Source organism: Triturus cristatus, chromosome 7, assembly GCF_964204655.1.
Source record: "Triturus cristatus chromosome 7, aTriCri1.1, whole genome shotgun sequence".
NCBI lineage: Eukaryota > Metazoa > Chordata > Amphibia > Caudata > Salamandridae > Triturus > Triturus cristatus.
This window is the reverse complement of record NC_140590.1, coordinates 775,585,274-775,607,861: the sequence shown is the minus strand read 5'-3', so window position 1 is coordinate 775,607,861 and position 22,588 is coordinate 775,585,274.

Below are 22,588 nucleotides of genomic sequence, written 5' to 3'. Positions count from 1 at the left end.
TCGAGCAGGTGTTCCTTCAGTACTAGGTCAAACAACCCCTCGTAGTTCCTCACTTCACTGCCCTGAATCCAACCTTCCAGTGCCTTCTTTGCATAGTCCAGGAAGTCCACCCAATTCTGTGTGCCCAGTTTGTGACTACCCCTGAACTTCTGTCTGTACTTTTCAGGTGTTAGTCCAAACTTCCTTATGAGCGCCAGTTTCATGGTGGGGTAGTGGGTCTGCTCATCCTCTTCGAGGGCCAATAAAGCATCCCTACCAGCTGGAGGCATGTACTTGTACAATCCCCCTCCCCAGTACTTCTCTGGTACCCCATGGGCCCTCAACGAGACCTCATAGGCCGCTAGCCACTTGGCGATATCGTCGCCCACTCCATAGCTAGCTACTATGTCCTTTGACAGGTATGGTTTAGGTTCCCTGGTGATCTCTTGGGTTTGGCTGCCACCATTAGGAACAGGTTGTGCCCCGATTCTCAGGATCTGAAGATCTATTTCTTTCAGTCGTAATTCATGGGCCATCCTCTGCTCCTCCTTCTCCTTCTCCAGCCTTGCTAAGTCCCATGTGAGCTGTCTTTTCTCCCTCCGGTCTGTTAACTCCACTTCAGACAAGCCACCGCTAGAGGCACTGCTGCCCTTCCTAGAAATGGTTCTGGGCCCCGCTGACAGGTTCCCCACCTCAGGTTGGTACATCTCAGCCCCCTCGGTGTCAGGCTCTCTCTCCCTGTCCTCCTCCTCAGCCTTGCTTTCTCGGTGTGCCTCCCCCCAAGCCCTTAAGCTGGTTTGGAGTGCACCCTTCTTTGCTCCTGGGGGACAGTACACCCCCTCCCGCTGGCAAAACTCCCTGAGTTGGGCCACAGTGTACGTTTCTAGATTTTCTAGTACAAACTCCATCTCGCCCACTCAGGTTAGAGGACAGGTTTTGTGCAGTAACTATGCAGGGGGGTACCTTTAATAATACCTCCTCCCACCACCAGAGTAAATTTGGAAAAAAACAAAAACCCACAATTAGGAAGGCCGCTTTGAGAAAACTCCCGGTGTAGGCCTATGGACTACCCACAGTTATTGTTGAGTATACGTAGGCACAGCTCTATCCCACCACTGAACACCAATTTATGTTGGAAAACCACACTCCCACTCTGAAAGGGTGGTGGTGGTCCTCCGGACACACTGTGGTAGCTTGGCTCGAGTGGTCAGGAATCAGGCTCCGTGCTAAGCATACGACATACCCAAACAATAACCATGCGTGCATCCGTTCCAAAAACGACTCTACACCGTAAAAATTATGAAAATATCTTTCTTTATCTTCTTTTTCTCTTAGTTGCTGATTGGATAAAATAAATAACAATCACAAGATACAAACTTTTTAGATAGTGCAGGTCAAATAAATACTGGCTTAATGATTCAATAAATAGGGGTGATCATAAATACTGAAGGCATAAATAAAGGTGCAATACATACAGGCAATTAAATATTCTGAGGCAATAAATACTGTAAACCAATAAATATTGTGCATCAATAAATACTGTGGACCAATAAATACAGTGAAGCAATAAATAGGTTAAATACAATAAATACAGTGCCCCTAATAAATACTTAAAAGCTGTCCGTGACACTCATAGAATCAGATCACTTTTGAATTCCTAAGGGCTGATTTGGCCCAGGTACAGCTTGTGGGGATGTGGAAGGCTTGGGGGTGTCTACTCCCTGGCTTGGACAAGGCTGAGGCCTAAACTGAGGTAGATCAAGGGGGGAATACCAGAGTCCTGGCTCTCTCCCTCCACACAACTTCTCTAGATTAGTCCCAGCTCACCCCTGGCACAGTCAGGTTGGTTCCAGCACCTCCCTAGCCCCTTAGAGCAGTCTCTCAGGTCTCCACAGGGCCTTAGGCGCCCTCTACTCCACTTACTGCCCTTTTTCTGATGCTCTGACGCCGCTGGAGTCGTGTCGACGCCGTGAGGCGGTTCCGGTTCGATGTCGGCGGCCTCGGCACAATGTCAGTTCTTGACGACGCCGGTAGGCGGTTCCGGTTCCGATGTCGGCGGCCTCGGTTCGATCTCGACCTCGGATTCGATGGCGTCGGGCAGTCTTTACTCGATGTCGACCTCGGGCGGCTCCGGTCCGATGGCGACCTCGGATTCGATGACGTCGGCCGGCCTTGACTCGATGTCGACTTCCGGCGGCTCCGGAGTGCGATCCTCACTCCCGACCTCCGGTGCTCCTCTCCTTAGGTTTCCGGCGACTCCGGAGTGCGACCTCCACTCCCGACCTCCGGCACGATTCTCCCAGGTTCCGGCGACTCCGGAGTGCGATCCTCACTCCCGACCTCCGGTACACCTCACCTCGGTCTCCGACGGCTCCGGAGGGCGGACTTCACTCCTCCGATGACGCCGCTCACTCGACCTCGGGTGACTTCCTCCTCGACCTCTGGTATTCCTCACGACCTCTGACGGCGCCCTCTCTCGACCTCTGGCGGCTCCGGGTACGACGTCCGCTTTCCAGTCGGCGCCGCTTCTCCACCTCGGGCTCCGGGTCTCAGGCTACTCGACGTTGGACTCCAGGGAAACCAGTTTCCAGGTCAGGTACTTGCTTTCTTGACTTCTAAGGCCTGTTCCTGCTGTCCAGGTCCTTAGGATGGTTTTCCTTGCTTCTTCCCACACAGGGCTCCAGGCTGGGCTCAGTCAGTAGGGACTAGTATCAAGGGTGGGTTTATGGACCCCACTCCAGGCACAAGTTTCCACCCCTGCTGCCTCACTCCTTCCTCCTTCAGGTTTCTGCTGCTCACTCTTCACCAGTCAGGTGCCAACTGCCAGCTCCAACTGCCAACTCTCTGTCTTAGCTTCCCAACATTCTAAACCGCCTCCAACTGTCACAGGGTTCTGGAATGTTCTGGAAGGTGCTAGCAGGTTCCAGTGGATGCTGGTGATGTCACAGGTGGCCACCATTTTGTGCTCCAGGCCCTCAGACAGAAGTTTCAGGGGTAGCTAAAATGGCTCCCTGAATCTGCAGCAACACGAAAAAGTCTGGTGGTTCCCAAAAAGGAAAAATTCAAACAGGGTTTGAGGCAAAAGTGGGACAAAATAAATAATGATGAGGAGGGACCACCCAAAGGGCTGACAGGTCTAACAGTGCACAACCGGCATTACTTTCCCATTAGTTACACATAGATCATGCTTGCGTTATCAATGCAACTCTCATAGTGTAACACCACTGAAAGGTTGACTCTACCTTTATGCCCCTTCAAGTAGAATACTCCGGTGTGTTAAGGAAGCACACTTTCTTACTATATGATGAAACTGCTGCTAATCCATGACATGGTACACCTAAGTGTGTCCCCCCACCTTATTCCATTCAATGACATCATTAAGGCCCCGTTGGTCCACCTGCTCCTGGTAGATCCAACAAGCCTCCTTGGTGGCGAGTCTATTCTCAATGTTGTACATATCTCCCACCACTCTCTCAAGTACAACCCACTTAATGTCTTTGTAATGGTGTTTCTGTTCTTGAAAGTGACCCACTAAGTGTGTAGTTAATATTCCAGCCTTAAGGGTGCTTAGATGTCAATTTTCCGTGATGTCAATCCAATAAGGTGCAACCCACCTGGACATGTCAACCTGTAGATAACATTTGGCGTGTTGCAACTGGTACATTTATTCAGATACCAAGTTCTGCCGTTGACCAGTTGCACACTTCTAATCGTCCCTGTGAGTTCACATACAGAACAACCACCACATGGGTAGTGTCCTGATGGTAGCCCCGAGGTTTTCAACTCATTAGTTGGGCGGGTGTGCACCAGCTGATCATGCAGATTTCTCGATCTTTTAAAAGCAAACCTTGGCGGTGGCACCACAAAACTGCTTGTGTTGAACACAGGCCAATGCTTCCTAATGATCTGCTGTATTTTAGTAGATAGGGGATCAAACGTGGTAACTACCGGTAGGCAGTCCCCTTTCTCCTTAACATTCTCTCTAAAAGGGCCGCTCTAGGTGTATTCAGTGCCCTTTTCCTGGTTCTATTGACAATTTTCTTAGGATATGCCCGATTTTCCAGTTTGACTGCCAATTCCGCTACCTGTTCAGCAAATTTCTGAGTAGAGGTACAATTCCTGCAATAACGCAGGAACTGCCCCACGGGTAAATTATCCCTAAGGGTTCGGGGATGAAATGGTCTGTAGTGCAGGAGTGTGTTTTTATCTGTAGGTTTCTGATGCACGTTAGTGCAAAGTTGATTCCCTACTGCACAAATGTCTAGATCTAGGTAAGTAACTGTATTCCTACTGATGTTCCATGTAAATTTGAGGCCTTCATCAAGCCCATTCAGCCAGTCCAGAAACTCCCTGAGGCTCAACTCTGAACCTGGCCAAATGCAGAGCACATCATCTATAAATCTCTTCCAGAGACAAATGGTATTCTGGAAGGGGTTAGATGAGTGATTGATGTAGTTAGCTTCAAACTGGCCCACATAAATGCAGGCCAGACTGGGAGAAAAAGTTGCCCCCATCGAAGTACCAGACACTTGGAGGTACAGTTGATCTTTATACGCAAAGAAGTTTCTCGTCAGGGCTATCTCGATACATTGAACTACAAACGATTGTGGAGTATCGTAAAACCATTCGCATTCCCCCAGTGCCCGCGCTGCTGCCACCAGCGTGGTGCCCTGGGGTATGGTCGTGTAAAATGACTCAATATCAATCGTGACCAAGAACTGTTGGTCAGGGTCATATTCTAGTGTCTCCAAGATATTCAAGACATCCGTAGTATCCTGTAGATAAGACGGTTGAGTAACACATTCCCTCAGAAACAAATCTGAGAATTGCGACAGCGGCTCCAATACAGATTGGATGCCCGAAACAATCGGGAGTCCTCGTGGAGGATGCTGCGCTTTGTGTATCTTTTAGCAGAATATAAAATGCCGGTGTCCTGAGTTTTAGATTTATTAACAACTCTGCCTCTTTAAACGTAATCCATTTCCTTTCTTTGGCCTCTGTCACTAGTTTGATTATTAATTCCTGGAGTACCCCCGTGGGGTCACGTGTAAGGGGTTTGTAATTATGACGTGCCCCAAGTAGTTTTAATATTTCTGTCTCATAATCACTAGTCTTCATCACCACCACTGCCCCGCCTTTCTCAGCCAGTTTGATGGTCAGTAATGCATTGTTTTGTAAGGACTTCACCGCTCTCCAATCAGTTCTGCTCATATTGTTAAAAACTAGTTGATTCTCGGCTTGTTCTAAATTACCGATATCCTGCAATACATTCTGCTCAAAAACCTGGACTTCAGGTCCCATTGAGCTGTTCGGGGTACAAAAATGGGAAGGACGGTGTAAATTCGTTGAAAACACCGATAGGGGGTCACGCTCCCTGCCAGCAAAAAGCTTCCTCAATTTAATCCTCCTCATAAGCTCAAAGAACTCACTCCTGCATTTAAAACTATCATGCATAGGGGTGGTACAAACCCTAGTCCTTTGTTGAGGACACACAGCTCATCATTCGTTAATACATAGTTAGAAAGATTCACCACTATGTCATTCACTTGGGCACTTACTTCCACATTCACAGGGGTGTCCTACCTCGACTGCATGTGATTCTCGGGGAGTAGGTTTGCCATGTTTGATTCAAATTCTGGCGTGCCCTGCCCCTCCCCCTTGGACCTCCCCCTCCTCCTCTCTGGACTGCCTGGTGCTGTCCTAATAAAGAGCGGAAGAGTGCCCCCAAATTCTCGTTAGATCGCTCCTGAGGGTTGAACCTAACTCGGCCCTGATTTTTGGTGGAAGGTTGGGCACTAATCTCGTCCTCCTCGCTACTGGTATTGTCGAAGGTCCAGTTCTGGGGTGTCCTCCTCTCCTGGCGACGGCCAACCCTCTGGCCTTGCGGTTGGTATACCTGTTCAGTGGTGGACTGGTAATATTTATCCTCTGTATATGGAAAGGCCCACTAGTGTGTGTATCGTTCCAAATTTCGTTTTAACCCTTTGATTTTTGGTTAACCATATACACCTTATATTCTCCCAGGTCACTCTGGATTCTTGCAAGTTGTTCCCTTGAATCAAAAATGGTAGTGTCAACCTTAATGGACACCTCTAATTCCAATATTTCTTTAGGGAGTTCCTCACTCAGCCTTTTGGCCTTGTTAATAATGAGGATGAGCCAGTCCCGGGTCCACTTATTGGCAATATAACTCCAATCGACCCGGAACCTTTTATCCTCAAGAAAGATTTTCGGCTCAAGACGTACTGGTGCTGCCCCTGCCCGTAAATATTCAGTCATAAGCGCGGCATGAAGTGCAACCCTAATCGGGCATTTCTTAAGGTTACTCAACTTATCCCACTCCTCTCGGACTGTTGTAGTGCCAATCAAGGGAGCATCGGGCTTCCCATCGTCTCGGGGATTAGTTCCCTCCTTGAACCCCATCCCCGGTATTGCGATTTCTTTTTAAATCTACTGGTACAGAAGGCATCTACCTATATCAGAGACACCAAACACCTCCTCAACCTCATAAAAGATCAGGGCTTTGACCCCACTTCACAACTCCTAGTTGGGCTAGATATTGAGAGCCGCAACACTAGTCTACCACAAGACGTCACCCTACAAGTCGTCCACAACATACTGATGGAGACCCAGTGGGAGTACACAACTCCCAGAGATTTCATCCTAAAATGTGCCGCCCTGGCACTAAAGGAGAATTGCTTCCAGTTTGAAGGTGAATTCTACCTCAGACTAATGGTACATCGATGTTCAGCGTCTTTGCCCCCAGTGTGGCTCTACGTCTATCATTTTGAACAAATACACATACAGCTGCCAATCCCCACACCCATAACATCAAGTTATGGCATCGGTATATCGACGACATTCTTATGATTTGGTCTGGCTCGCAAGAAACCCTGTCTGCTTTCCTCATCTGGCTCAATGACCGGGACTCCTACTTACGGTTAACCAGCACAGCCAGTTCAACCAGCATTGCATTCCTGGACCTCACCATTGAAGCAGAGGCAGGCATGCTTAAAACCACGACATACTATAAACCGACTGCCAGGAACTCACTGTTACAATTCAACAGTTTCCACCCTCGGGCACTTAGGGAGAATCTCCCCTTTGGCCAATTCCTCCGAATACGAAGAAATTGTAGCAAGACATCAGACGCCCAGAACAATCGATACACTTGGCTATGAAACTACGGGAGCGGGGATACTCCGACAAAATTGTCCAGACTACCAAAAATCGGGCCTGCAACCAGAACAGAGAGGCTCTCCTAGAGGACAACATATGGGAGGATGCCACTGCCCCCTTAACATGTGTTACTACCTACAATGGGGCCTCCAACAAGGAGTCCAAAATAATACGGAAAAATTGGCGGATCCTGAACTCTGGAACAAGGAACTGGGTCCTTTCCTGGGATTTTGTTTTCACACCGTAGACAAGGTCAAACAGCAATGTCCCTTGTTATTTTTTCTGGTCAGGCCTTAGCACCTAGACAAAACACACAAATGCAGCTGTTGTTTAGGAATGTGTACCATGTCATATAGCTATGCACAAAATAGGTAACAAGACACTTCAAGAGGGATCTTTCCAGGGAAGAGATCGTGACATCACCTGAGTTGTAGAACTTTCACCTGTGCATGCTAAGGTACAGGGTCTGCGGCCAACATCCAGAGATCTGATTTATTATCACTTTGCTTCTGTAGGAGGGGGGTGGGGTAGGCTACCCTGTCTTAAATAATGACAGTTCCGTTCATGACTTATGGACTACTATGCTGACCGTATTTGTGTTGGGCGTCTTCGTACTTAGTGTATCACGTATGCTGCATTCTAGAGCACAATATTTAAAATGAACATTTTAAACTTTTCGTGTCTCTGTCAGATCTTATTGTGGACTAGTATGAGTGTGAGACCGAAAGGGTGTGTCCTGCAACTGCGATTCCTGAGAGGGTTGGGAGTGTTGTGTTCTGGGGAGTCTAATCACTTGTACCTCTGTAAGTGAGTAGGAGGGCAAGTGAGACACTATAGCTAGTCGGTCCGAGGCTCATGGGTGCTCAGGTGGTAGGATGACTCAGTCCCTGCCTACTAAGGTTCTACAATTCTAAGCATAGTTCTTTGACTCCGCAGAAACCCTACAACAATCTGTGACTGAACATTTCATCTGCAAAAGTCCCTTTCAGTATCCTATTTTTGTTCATCATTGATCTATCATCTGGACATAACAAAGGAAATTTGATAAACATTTTTGGGTATGTGTATACATTCCTGTCTTTTTCCCCCAAAAATGTATGTCTAACAATTTTGTTTTAAAAGAATAAAACAGACTAAAATAAATTAAAAAGTATTTTTGATTTAAATCATATTTATGATATGTTCGTTAGCTAAAATGTAGCCATTTATTCTGATGTTTCTAGTCATATTGGGTCACATGCTCACTATTGTTTGTCTATAACGCCAACTCACCAATGTGACGGTTAGAAAATCCACTGTATCATAAGTGCGTTTTATGCTCTGTCACCTGTAACTGGGCTGCTGTTACATCATTCATAATAGCGAAGGAGCATGACACCTGCCACAAATATAAATTGTGGTCTGTTTGGTACATCTGTCCCTTATAACATCACAAAAAACCCATGTATATTTATTGTGTAGGCAGGCATATGTCTGCTGAAAACAGTCCTTTACGAGTGATCAAATTCTGGTGGGATCTTGTTTTTTTACAAATCAACATACATAATACATCATACACCTTGCCCAAATCTTACGCCTTCATGAACTCGTCTTGTGTGTTTGCATCTTAATGTTGATGCCATATTTTGTTGCTGTAACAAAAATGGTTATTTAACATATTAAACTCAAACAAGTACTTACCCCCTTGATGCTGCTGTTGGGCTCTCAATTGCCTATCAAGCTGGGGACAGGCCACTACAAGTATGAAGGCCATTGACTGAGTTAGGGTGCAGCACACGCGCTTCCTATGTTGGGAGAATTAGCTGAGCTGGACTTCAGCTGACTTTTCGGTCTAGTGGTTCGTAGGTTCTCCCACCTCTTTCTGCAATGGAGGCTGCGCCACTTGTAGACCCCCAGGTTCCGCACCTTCTTGGCGATGGCCTTTAAATAATAAAAAAGTAAAATTGGGGAGGGGGGACTTTGTTTGTCTGTATTGATGTAACACAATTTGGAGAAACCAATCACAAGCATTTGTAAAATGTAACACCACCATATTTTCAGTGTAATTTTTTTAAATTTATTAATATCAAACTTCACTTAAATCACTACACTTACCTCAGAAACTAAAACATTGTAGCCTGTGATTCTTATAAAGAAACAAGTTAGCTAGAATTGAGTGTTCTGTATAATTATGTAATAATAAAAATTTATGTATTTAGAAAACTAGATGAAATGTATATTTAAATTTAAAAATATGTTTGCAAACATTAACAATATTTTATTTTGGTTAGATGCAGACATATGAACCCAAGAGTTATTTATATGATTTGGGCCACCTACAACAGGTGGTTGGAGCAAATGATGGCACACCTATTGCCTTAGTGCCACCACACACCACAGAACAAGTCTACCACAATCGAAAGCTTCCATTCAATCAATGTGCAAGTTGTCTACTTACCAGATTTATACATCACATTTGTCTGTGCGCATTTTACAGGATCAACCCATGATACCTTTGTACTATGGAACAGCAGCATACCCCTACAAATGTCACAACTTGGACCTGAGAGGGCCGAGCTTGTTGGTAAGTACAATGTGTCAATATATTGTTTGATTAATCTCAAGTTGCATGATCTGAAATACTGTTTAATTTTTTGGCTAAGAGTATTTTTTTCATATAGGAGATTCTGGTTATCCTAACCATCCATGGTTGTTAGCACCGCTGAGGAATCCAACAATGCCAAGGGAAGATGCTTCAAAAAGGCCCATGGAGGAACACAGAGGCCAGTGGAGCGGGTTTTTGGTTTCCTAAAGGCCAGATTTTGATGTCTAGATAAGACTCGTGGAGCCCTCCTCTACTCACCTGATACGGTATGCCAAATCACCATGGCCTGCTGTATGTTGCAAAATGTAGCCATGTGACGGAACATCCCCATACATCATAGAGAATGAAGACCATGACAAGCCACCAGGTGGGGATGTTGAAATTTCAAGTGAAGATGATACTGGTGAAGAGGAAGGAATTGACTTAAGTCAAGATGTAATTGACAACTTCTTCACATGAGTGTGAGTATATATTTACAGTTTTGGAAAATAAATGTTACACCAACTTTTAATCTTATGAGAATGAAATTTTATGCTGGACATTTTTTAGAAAGGGCTAGTTAAGGAAATTCCTGGCAAAGATGTTTGTTGATCAAAGTTTTGACACTTTGACTACTGTGCTCATTTACATTTTTTATCTTCGATTGCTCTTAGAAAATGTGTCCTCAAAATGGTACATTTGTTATGTGCAAATTTTGGAATGTAATCAACGTATTTCTTTTTTAAAAATGTTGTTTTAGGTTCTTTCACGATGTCATCTTCATTTTGACATTTCAACGTTCTGACATTTGCAGGCTTTTGCTGCTGTTGCAAAGCACAACAGGACATGAGTTCACCCTTTGAAAGAGACACGCACACTTTGGATGTACATATTTGGTACGAAGACAACTTGCAAGGTAATTGAATGGAGGTTATTAAGATTGCATTGGACCTGTTTTCTGTTGAGTGTTGCCACCAAGGCATTATGTGCTTCTTAACCTCATGTTGTAAGACACCCAAAGCTTACAAATCTGTCTTCACAAAGGCTAAATTCACATTTTGTGTTAACTGTATATAGCTGTTGATGTGCCTCATCATTGAAGGGAGAACTTCGTGTAGCACATCACTTAAAGTGGTTTGTGAAATTCCACCAGATGCTCCAACAGTGTATTGGAATGATCCTGTGGCCACTAGAGGAAGTACTGCCATTATTTTCACTAATTATGTTATTGATGTGTATTTCCTATTGTGAGGCTGAAGAGTAGGCTCCGGCTGATGACATCCATCAATCAGAGTATGCCTATTTGATCTAAAAAAACATTCTTATCTCCTGTTCTTCCATGGTGGCAAGGTCTGAAACTGTCAAATAAAACATGGCATGAATATTTGGGCTTATTCATAGGTTTTAAAGTGTTAATAAATAATTATGAAACATTTCTTTATTACAATTAAGTCATAACTGTTTTTGATTTGTGTATTTTGTTATTTCATATCTACTTGCTAAGGAAGTAAAACAATTACCTACATGGTATTTATTTATGAATAAACAATCTTTTTATATTTAAGCTTTTCAAAATGTATAATGGGAGTAAACACAGTTAATAAATAGAGAAAAAGACACAACGCTAGTCTTTGACTTTATTATTTTTTATTTTATTCTACAAAACCAAATAAACTAAAACAGGATGAAAAAAAAGCAAACACAAATTTGCATTATCAATCATGGCGAATGAAAATATTTTTGAAAAGGCATATTTTTTTAATGCCAATGTCCAAAATACAACTGGCAACAGAAAGGTAAATGTGTCCAGAAAATAGTCCACAGAGGGAATGGTCCAGGTAGATCAGATGGACCAGGCAACACCTCATTAACAAGACCTGCAGGAGTGTAGTCCTCACTGAAGGCTTGTTCTCCGTCTGGCAAGGCGGTATCCTCAGTGTCCACGTACTCTGGATGTTGGACCTATTATTAAATAATGACAAATACACAAAATACACATTTTTCTAGTTTGGATTATACATCAAAATATGTTGAAGCTATAATATGAAACAACCTAAAAGTAAAAAGCTTAAGATTATGATGATTGTACCTTGCAGTGGTATGATAATAGGCTACCGAAACAGTTTAAATGACACACAAAACTACTTCAAAACAACAGGTGAAAAGATGTCCGGAAATGCAAAAAGATGATTAGAAAGTATACATAAAATATACCATCCATTTCACGCAACACAGTAGAGAGGCAAAATGTTTAATAAACCATTCCAAGGCCTAGCAGCTAATATTCTGACATTTACATAACTTAGAAGGATATATAGCATTAGTCATCCTATGAACTTTGCAGAGTACATTTTCACAGAAATAACCACATATATTCAGCATGCCAAATTACATACGTTAACATTTTGAGTAAATAGACTTTGATTTGTGAAACAAATTAAATCAAGTTCATCAAACCAAAACCATTATGAAACATAGCATGAAATAGAAATTGATAGATACCTGACACTGACATATGTGGAAATGTGTTAGGAAAGAGAGTATGAACCAGACCTCATTGCAATATTATTTTGAGAAGACAAAAACAAGGCACCATAGTAGTTGTAGTCATTTCAATTAAACATTAACACTTGCAAATTTGTAAGTTAAACATACCTAGTGAAATTATGCTGTAAAAAAGAACAAAGATTTACAATTTTTAAAACATATATGCAATCCGTTATTTGGTGTAAAAACACTTATTGCAACATTACATCATGTGAAATGTTATGGAGATTGAGACTTGTGATCTTGTTAACTACAAAATACAAACCACGACCACAAGAGAATTGATAAAAATACATATATGTTTGCATGTTTCCAAAAGGTGAACAACACATTAGCAAAGCTAAATATAAATTCAAAATGAGATTTAAGTTTAGTGACGCATTCAAAAGAGTAACTTCCCAGTCTCCACTCAACTAGGGGTTCCTGTCAGGCCTGCAAGATGTAGGCTGTACAAGACATTCTCCTACCAGGGAAAAGGTTGTAGGGGGGCTGGGAGAACCACCACCAGTCCTCTGGTCCCGCAGGTGACACTTGGAGGCCAGGAAATGCACAATCTCCACAGGTCTTTGCACCCCTTCTTAATTTCCTCCCGTGTGCACAGGTTGTTTGCTACAATATTCACTCTGTCAACTATTCTGGTCCACATTTGCCTTTTCTGATGGTTGTATTTTGTACTTGGGCTCCAAACAATTGTGGCTCTACTCTAAAAATTTCAACCACCATGACTGACAATTCTCCCTCTGTAAAATAGGGATTTCTCCTCCCTGCCATTAACAATAAACATAAATTAAACAAATGCTATAACCCACAAAAATATGAATAAAGGAATAAATAAGGGACAAGAAACATAGAAAGCTACGAATTAGACCTTGAAAATGTTGTGGTGAAGTGGAATGGCAAAGGATCATGGTCTGAAATGGAGTGTGTCTTATAGTGTGGTATGCAGGTGAAGACATTTAGCCAAAATGCATAAGGTGTGTGATGCTAGCATCAATCCAAAGCCACAGGAATAGTCCAATGTTGGATGTTTCCCGCAACTGTATCACTCCATCTGCAACACACGCTAGAATAACACCAGCACAACTGTGAAATCTAAATAGGCTCTGCACAATCCCGCCACCCTGACGGCGATAAAGTAATGTTAGCCAGCAAAAGGGTCCGCAGCGTTGACAGTGATGAACAGTTTACGTGACAGATAACACTTTTCCCACAAATGGCGGTTCACCCAGCACACATTAAATACAGCAGACGCGAGTCCGTCAGCTTGATGGAGTACTTGTAAATTCTGCCATGCGGGATAGACAGAAGCTTAGACGAGGACAATTTGACCACTGACTTCACAAAGAAAGAAAAAAACTCAGTTCAGACTTTGTAAAAGATGGCATAGTAGCACTTGGTGACACAAACATTGTAGTGGGGTGTTTTTTAGTGTGTTTACAAGCAGGAGAAGATTTTGAAGAAGTCATTGCCACCAACTCTGTGGGTGTAAGTGTTTGTGCCCTAGTGGCAGGCTAGGCAGATCCACAGGCCAACATTAAAGAGGTTTCAGAGGACTGAATGAATACACATACTAGAGATTTATAAAGAATGTGATTATCCAGAAGGGTGCTATGATGCTATAGGTATGGGTGATATAGAAAATTAACCAAGGCAGAAGTGGGGAAACATAATTAAGGGAAAAGGTACACTGAGGGTGCATTCTTTGGGAAATGACAGGTTTTTAAAGACTTGTAAAAGGAAAGGCAGTCTTCACAGTGTCTTAGATCAGGGAGAAGAGCGTTTCAATGGTTAACGGCTGTATGAGAAAAGGGCACCTCTCTTATCTGAGCAATGAAAAATGAAGGAATTTTCAGCTGTTTAACTGAGGCAGTTCAACATGCATGTGTCAGGGTGTGGTCAGTGCTTAATTTAAGGCCTGGACCCTTCTCAGGAGGACACTGCAGCTTGCAACACTCATTGCCCCTGCCAGCGCTGCCAGTACCAACACAACTACTAACAATCACACTCCTACAGGTGTGACAACTTCGACTATTACAGGCCACCCAAAGCAATAAGTAAGATCTGGGGGGCAGGTATCATTGAGATCATGTAGTAGACTGTCAAAAGTGACAGTGATGAGAATTAAGTGCTGATACCTAACACCGATGAAAAACAATAGCTCCAATTAAGCACTGGGTGTGGTGCACACACTTGGGCTGAAAATAAACAGGACCAGATTCATGAAAGGCCTGGTAGTCAAAACAGTGAGTTCAAAATTACTCGCTTACAGATGGGAAGACAAGTAAAGAATCACACGTAAGGAGAGATATGGAGGTGAGGAGAAAGACTAAAAGCATGTCATACTGATGCATGCTAAATGCGAGTGAGCTGGGAGACCAAGTAGGAAGACCTCATTAGAGAGCTGCATTAATCTAGCTGGCTGTGAATGATGACCTGCACCACTATACAGTGAGCAGCAGAAGGAATACATATAATACCTTTTCCCATCAGTCTGGTTTGCAGAAAACTACAGGAAGTTTTCTTTATCCGTGATTTGAGAGAAAGGTTTTAGTAATAATAGATGCCCAGTGTGTGTATCATAATAATACCGGAGTAGGTACTGGACCAAGATGAGGAGGATACCATTAGTTTGAGATAAAAGCTTGTTATTCCAGCTGACCCCCAAGATTTCAGTTTTGTTGGCATTACGTTTCAAAGAGCAACCACAAGGCATGTTGGTGCTCATTTAGCGAGATTTCTGTTTTTTTGGCAGCAGAATCAGAACGATACGCTGATGATTTTCTTCAGGCGAAAGCCAGTTATCTGACATAATCTTTTAATTTCTTTGCCAAAACAATTATGAAAGATGTTCCTTTCCTTCAGATCATGCTCCAGTTGCAGGCAATCAATGCAATGAGTGTGAGGGTAATCAATATAGATCTTAAATCCATAAAAATGGATTTTTGGGGGAAATAGAGCAGGGGTATACAAAATTCATGTTTTTTTAAGCGTAATTATATGACATTGCAGAAAAGTATGCAAAATCACATGTCATTTTATGAAAAGCAAAATTTCTATAAAAAAAAATTGTGCAAAAACACAAATGCTGCAAACAGCAGTGCTTGTGTTTTGGCACTTTGCATTGTTCTTGTAAGCTTACAATATATGTTTCTAATAGCAGTTCGTAATTACGCGATGTGGCTAATAGAGCAATATCAGGAATTTTGCATGACAAGGTGATGCAAAATCCCTGAAATTAGATGAGATTACTCATAGAATAGAGTGCGTCAACCTTGAAGTTATCTTCCTGGGTTCAATCTACTCACGAACAAAGGGTTTACAGCATAATCCCCTCTTTAAAAAAGAGGGTAAGATGTCTCTAAAGAAAATAACATGCTGAAAAATGGCTGAAAGCTAAAGTTTTAGAGTTAGAGCTCCATAGGATTCTCTTACACTTGGAATGCATTAGAAAATAGGAACTGTGGAGGTTGTGAGTGGAACTTTGCTCTCCGTCATTCTGCTTGTCTGGCAGGATCCATGGTCACATAATCTAATGGATGAAATGAAATCAGAATTTGTAGAGCATTTAATTGCCTGGAGACGTCTCGGCGCTGCACCAACTTAAGGAAATATCTAAAAGCAGTGAAAGGGTTTGAAATAATGAATAAATATATTGACTGAAAAGCCATGTTTTCAGACCTCTTCTGAAGGAAAGCAGTCCTGTCATATTCTTGAGGTTGGGGGTAAGAGTGTTCCAGAGGTTGGAGGCACAGGTAACAAAGCTGCCTCCCCATTTTGATCTTCTACCTTGAGGGAAAACTACATGGCATGCAGAGGATGCACGTAAAACCTGGGGGGGAGTTTACCAGCGGAAGCTTTATTTCAAGTAGCCGGGTCAGACTCATGTAAGGCTTTGAAAGCAATACAGAGTGCATTAAAGTCAATGTGTTTCTTCATGGGAAGTCAGTGTAGTTTGATCATGGCTTGTGAAGCAGATTGATGTTTGGCAATCCCCAATAATAAATGGGCCGCCATGTTCTGCACAACCTGCAGCTTGTTTAAAAGTTTTTTCTGCACATAAATGGAAAAGCATGGTAGTAGTTGAGTTTGGACAGCAGGAGGACCATGGTTTTCTGCATCACTTGTCGGATGAATGGAAAGACTTTCCTCAGTAGTTTCAAGGTAAAATGGGAGGAGGATGTGGTGGCATTGATCTGACTTTCAAATGATAGGTTGCTGTCAAATAAGAACCCTACGTTTTTGACTTTTTAGACCGGAGTGGGTACATTGCCAAGCTCCTGTAGCCACCAAGTCGGAGACCAGAATGACGTATTATTTCTAAACAGCAGTATAGGATAGATTGGGTACATTTATATGACACTACTGTTTAAACCATTAATTACCAAGCATCTAACCTTGAAGACTAGGCTTAATTCAAGCATGAAGAAGCTAGTGCTAGAGAAGGTAGAGTTACAGAATGCTCAGTCCTGTGAGAGGTTAGGTAGAGTTACTTTAGCCTCTTTGCACTGTGAGATGGGACCAAATACACAGTATTCCCTACCTTGTGACTGTTATCACCCAAGTTAGCTTTCAAAAACGAATACAATGTTCACAGGAAATAAAGGATAAGGAACAGCTAAATGAGTTTTCTATAATCATAATGAATGCACTTTCACCAGAAACAATTGCCAATTATTTTAAAATTCCACATAGGAGATAAGTGTAAAAGGAGAAATAAGACGTAATTTTCTAGTTACAGTTTTTTGGGGTGTGGGGGAGAACAAGTAATGTTAGGTATTGCAACTTATTTTCAAACAATATTTCAGAAGACTTATTCACAAGTGTTAGAATGGACCAGGAAATGTTTTCAATTCTATAGCCTAGTGGGGAAGTCAGATAGGTACCTTCACCGGATGTGATGTATATAGGTGCAGCCTTACACCTGTGACATCAGAACACTTTATTCTTCTTGATCACCAGGTGCTAAGACAAACAAAAATAACAGAACAAATAAAACACAGGACTCTCAGAGAGAGAGAGAGAAAAATGAGGGTGTTGGTCTACACATAGTAGTATACATCAGAAACACCTTTACAAGAACTGATTAATTTAGGGCCTGATTTAGAGCTGGTGGACAGGTTACTCTGCCACAAAAATGACGGGTATACTATCTGCCATATTATAAGTGCCATTGGCTATAATGCACATGTAATACAGCAGGATAGCCATAAATTTTATAACCATCAGACCCTTTATCTTCTAATGCATACTTCTTGCCACCCATCCTTCCTCTACTCAGTAGCACAGCTATCAATATCCACAATAAGTAAAAGGTCTGAGGAAAAAGGGCCAACATGATACAGTGTATTGTACTTGACACATGTTGGATTTAGCAGAGTGGAAGTAGTCATTCTACTGCTTGACAAATGAGATCCAATTCCTTCCAGAAGGTCTATCTTCCTAAAACACACAGAAGAGTTGAATGAAAAGTTGTTTTCTTTAGTAGTGGACTTATGTATGCCTCTTTTGTGTCTTCTGGAAAAACTCCTGATAGGGAGTTGTTAAGGTTTCTGACTGAGATTGCTGCTAATGTTGCTAGAACAATGTTCTTGGAGACCTGTGAGTGACAAGGGTCTGAGGGGCAGCCAAATGGTCTAGCAGCTCTCACAAGTTCCACAAATTCGACCATTGACAATTCTTTGGAAGATAGCAGAAGTGCCATTACCCTTCCAATGGACCTGTTTATTGGAAAAGGGTTGATGCAGGTAGTATGCTTGTGTAAGTAAGTATGCATCCAGAATATCTGCTTTGGCTATGACGTGGGTTAGCTGTTTATTACAAAAGCCCTAAGATTTTCTTGGATGCCTTCTGGTGTGCAGAATTCTTATAGTATTTTAAAAAGTTCTTTATTGGGGAATTTTGCTTTGGAGATTGTTCTGGGCAGTAGTAGTTTTTAGCTTTTTGGTTAGTGACATACATTCTATTATGTCTTTGTAAATATAATTGTCTTGTGGGTTGTGACATTTGTCACAGGTATGTTGAAGCATTACTATTTGTTGTTTTAGCTTATTTATTTCTGCATTCACTAAAGGAACACTTTTTCTTTTGCCCTGTTTTGATGTTTTTGTGTGGAACCAGAGTATCAAAAGCTGTATGGAGCTATCCATCCAGTGTCTCTATTGAGTTTATTGAGTCCATATCATTGTTAGAGGTAAGCACTGTAGCAACATCCTTAATGTTCAGCTTCTTCCAAGGTCCGTTTGTGATTGCAGGTAAGTTTAGTATGCCTGACGTTTTCAGGAGAATCTTGTGTTGGAAGACAATCATGTGATAATATGACCATTAGATTGGAATAATCCTTTGAGACTAATGCTGGGTTTCTGAAGATCACATTTAAGATATGTCCTGCAATGTGGATGGAGTTGGGGATGAGTTGTTGTAGATTGTGGGTGCCTAAGACTGCGAGGATGGCTCTTGAAGGAGGCATATTTGGTTTATCAAATAAGATAGGCAGATCACTGAGGTCACATAGCTTAAAGCATTTAGTAATTTGCTCTCATACTGTATCTATTAAGGTATCTGATGTTCCAGTGCTGGGTAGTGGCCTGTGGAGGATGAGAAAGTTGCCTCAGAAGGTGGGGCTAGGGTTGAATCTGAGAAGAAACGATTCACACCCTTATATGGAGACATTCAACTTTGATGAAATTTGCTTCCTTAAATACAGTGGCTAAGGGGCATATGTATGGAACTCCCGTTTTGCGAATCCCAATTTGCGATATTTAGCGATTAGCAAATTGAGATTCGCAAAGCAGGATGTAAAAAAAAAATAACTAATGTTTAGCGATTTCCTAAAAATCGCAAAATATTCTCAGAAACCTCATTTGCGATTTCTTAATTGCGAAATTCGCAAATTAAGAAATCGCAAAAACGGGAATCTGCAATACAGGTGCAGCCTGATGACATCACAAACAGGAAACTGGAGTGATTTCCTGCACCTGCTCACCTGAGCCACACCCAAAGGCTGCTTGGAGAGTGTGAGGAGGCATCCCAGGAGAGAGCAAACAGCAATGGAGGCCAACAAACAACAGGAGGGCAAGGATGCAGAGAAGAGGAAGAGGAAACACAAGTTTTCAGAAAAGGAGCAGGAGGTCCTCATTGAGGAGATGGTGTGCAGCCATGAGCTCCTGTTTGGCAAGAAGGCACTGCGTGTCCCAGAGGCAAGGAAATGCAAAATCTGGCTGGACATCCAAAGTAAGGTTAATGCAGTGGGAGTGACCAATCGCACCATTGAAGAATTGCGCAAGCGATGGTATGATATGCGCCAGAGGTCGAAGGAGAGGGTGGCAGCCAGACTAAAGGACGCAAACCAGACTGGGGGAGGACCATCCACAGCAGCACAGCCAACACCCCACGAGGAGCTTGTTGAGTCCACTCTCCTGCCTGAGAGCTTCGGTGGTGTGGTTGACATTGACAGCTCCGACCCTGCATCCAGCAGCCAAGGTGAGATACATGCAAAATCAATCTGCACTGATCCCCATCCCATGCACATGTTAGAAAAGGTAGACGGACCGGGAGGGTCGGCCGGGGTCAGGAGGAGAGGTCTCCGGGGAGAGCCGTCTCCAGTGATCGTACAGACAAGTAACTTCCCCCCCACAGACAGATATCACACACGGATAAGGTTCAGTGTTCTTTATAAGCACTTATTTAAGGTACGGTTGAATGGTACAAGGAGGTCTGGACTCAGGGGTCCCCTCGATTATAGTCTCGCAAGGTAGGGAAGGGGGTAGCGGGACAGTCTATTTACCAATCAGGTAGTTCGGATGAGATGATGAGCTCCCAATCCTCGAGCTTGGTGGTTAGGTGGTACGGCCGCGGTAGCGCCAGCAGATCCCGGTGATGATGGTCGTTACAACGGGCCGCGGCAGCGCCAGCAGGTCCCAGGAAGATGGTCGATGTACGGTCCGCGGCAACGCCAGCAGGTCCCGGTGAAGATGGTTGGTACAACGGGCCGCGGCAGCGCCAGCAGGTCCCAGGAAGATGGTCGATGTACGGTCCGCGGCAGCGCCAGCAGGTCCCGGTGAAGATGGAGATTGCAGAAGGCCGCGGCAGCGCCAGCAGGCAGAACGATGGGTCACAAGAGCGGGCTACGGCAGCGCCAGTAGACCGTCAAGGCTGAGTTCACTCGGTGTCTCTCGACTCCAGGATACAACTGCCTTCCTGCTCCGGAGCTGCCTCAGTTATAGGGCTGGTGCCCTTTGATGTCCGGACCCTCGCACTTGGAGGTCGGAGGGTCCGGGATGAAGGTGTCCAGACACCCAGCAGGGGGTGGAGCCAGTGCCTGGGGGAGCTGGGGGCGATCGGCACCTGGCGGGGGAGAGCCCTTGACACTTCGTTCTCCCATTGACCTGCCAAGTGGTCCGCTCACCTCCTGGGTGGATGGTGGTGCCGGGATGTCGGGGCCGGCCAGGCCCGGGGTTAGGGTCGAGGGGAGGCCAGGCGGCCGCGTGGTGCAGGGCCCAAGATGGCGGCTTGACCCGGCCGGGGAAGCCGGTGGGGCTGGACCCCGTGATGAGTAAGGGTCCGAGGGCAAAGGGTCCGTCGGGAGACGGAGTACAGGTGCTTGTCGCGGGGTTATGCCAGGTGGGCCGGAGTCCGGGCCCTGTCGAGCGGGGAGGGAGCAAGCCGTCTGTGAGGCCTGTCCAACAGCACACTTCCCCAAATGTGCTAAATAACCTCACAAAATGTCATTCCAGTCCAAGTCTTACAGCACACCCAGCAATGCATCATGGGACTTGTAGTACTATGTCTGACAGTGTGTCCATGAGACAAAGGAAATCTAATGCAACATGTGGGTTGGGGATAAGTGAATGATTCAGTGTCAGAGGTTAGCCGATACAAACTGTATGAACTTTATTGGTTGCTAATTGCAGACAAAGACACAAACTCATGTAGTCCCCTTTACATCCACAGCACAATCCAGGGCACGTGAAGACAGTGCAGAGGGAGAGGAGCCTGCACATCCTGGGGACTCCAGTGACGAGACAGAGCTCATACCAATCCAGCGCAGGAAATGCACACATGTGCCCCCACTGCCTCCATTTGAGGATGAAATACCGGCCACAGGGGAGGACAGTGACAGGAGAGAGGGGAGTCAGGGTGTGTCACACATGCCCATTCAGGACACACCAAGGCCAAGGATGATTCGACCACAGGACACACGCAGGTCAAGGCCCAGGAGCAGCACTGCCACTGAAGCCAAATAAACCGTTTTTTCTGGCCTGGAACACAGCATGCTGCAGGAACAGCGCCTACAAAGTAAATCACTCAGGTCAATAAATAGGCAGCTATGCCGTATCCACAAGGATCAGAAAAACATGGGGGAGGGCATCATGGCCATGGCAGGTGCCATCCGTGACCTATGTGACACTCTGAGGCACAACCAAGCCGCCAGTGAGAGGGCTGGCCGACGTGCCAATGCACGCCTTCACAACTATACCAAGGCCGTGAACCGCCTCTGCACCACCACCAGCACTCTCACATGCAGAAGCGTCACCATGCAGGTGGAAATGGCGCACTGCTGCCAGGACATAGCCAGAGGACTAGCACAGGTCACCAGTGCTGTGGAGCAGCTGCAGACGGCCAACGCAGGTGGCAGCGCTCTCATGGCCTCTGGCAAGAGTGAAGACACCTCCAGTAGGAGCAGCATCACTCCTACATTGCCAGGAGAAAGACGGCGTAGTTCCAGACGGGGTGCAGGACAAGGGAACACCATGGGGGGCACTCAGCCTGGACGCCAAACACCACCAATGCGTCACCGAAGGAGGTGAACTGTGCGGTGACACTTAATGCCAGAAGGGTGAAGTAACCCTACTATGCTGTTTGCACAGTTACTTGTGCCTTACTTGCACTGTGTGCATAACATGTGCTGGGGACAGCTACAATTTTCATTATTGTGAAGTGTGAATAAACACTACACACATTATCAAGCTTTTTTGTCTCATGTCATCATTGCTCACCTAGAAGTAGTTTTGTGTGATCTCAGTCCATCTCTGGCGTCCAGCAGCAGCCCCGACTCCTGATGCAGGTCTGCCAGGGGGAGCAGGGCGATCGTCATCCGATGTGTCTGTATCGGTCACATCAATTGTGGTGCCTTTCCTCATTGCCATGTTATGTAGCATTGCACAGCTTGCTACGATTTTACAGCAGGTCTCAGGGCTGTATTGCAGTGCGCCTCCACTTTTATGCAGGCACCGGAAGCGGCTCTTCAGGATTCCAAACGTACGCTCAATGACGCAGCGTGAAGATCTGTGTGCCCTGTTGTAGCTCCTCTCACTTGCATTT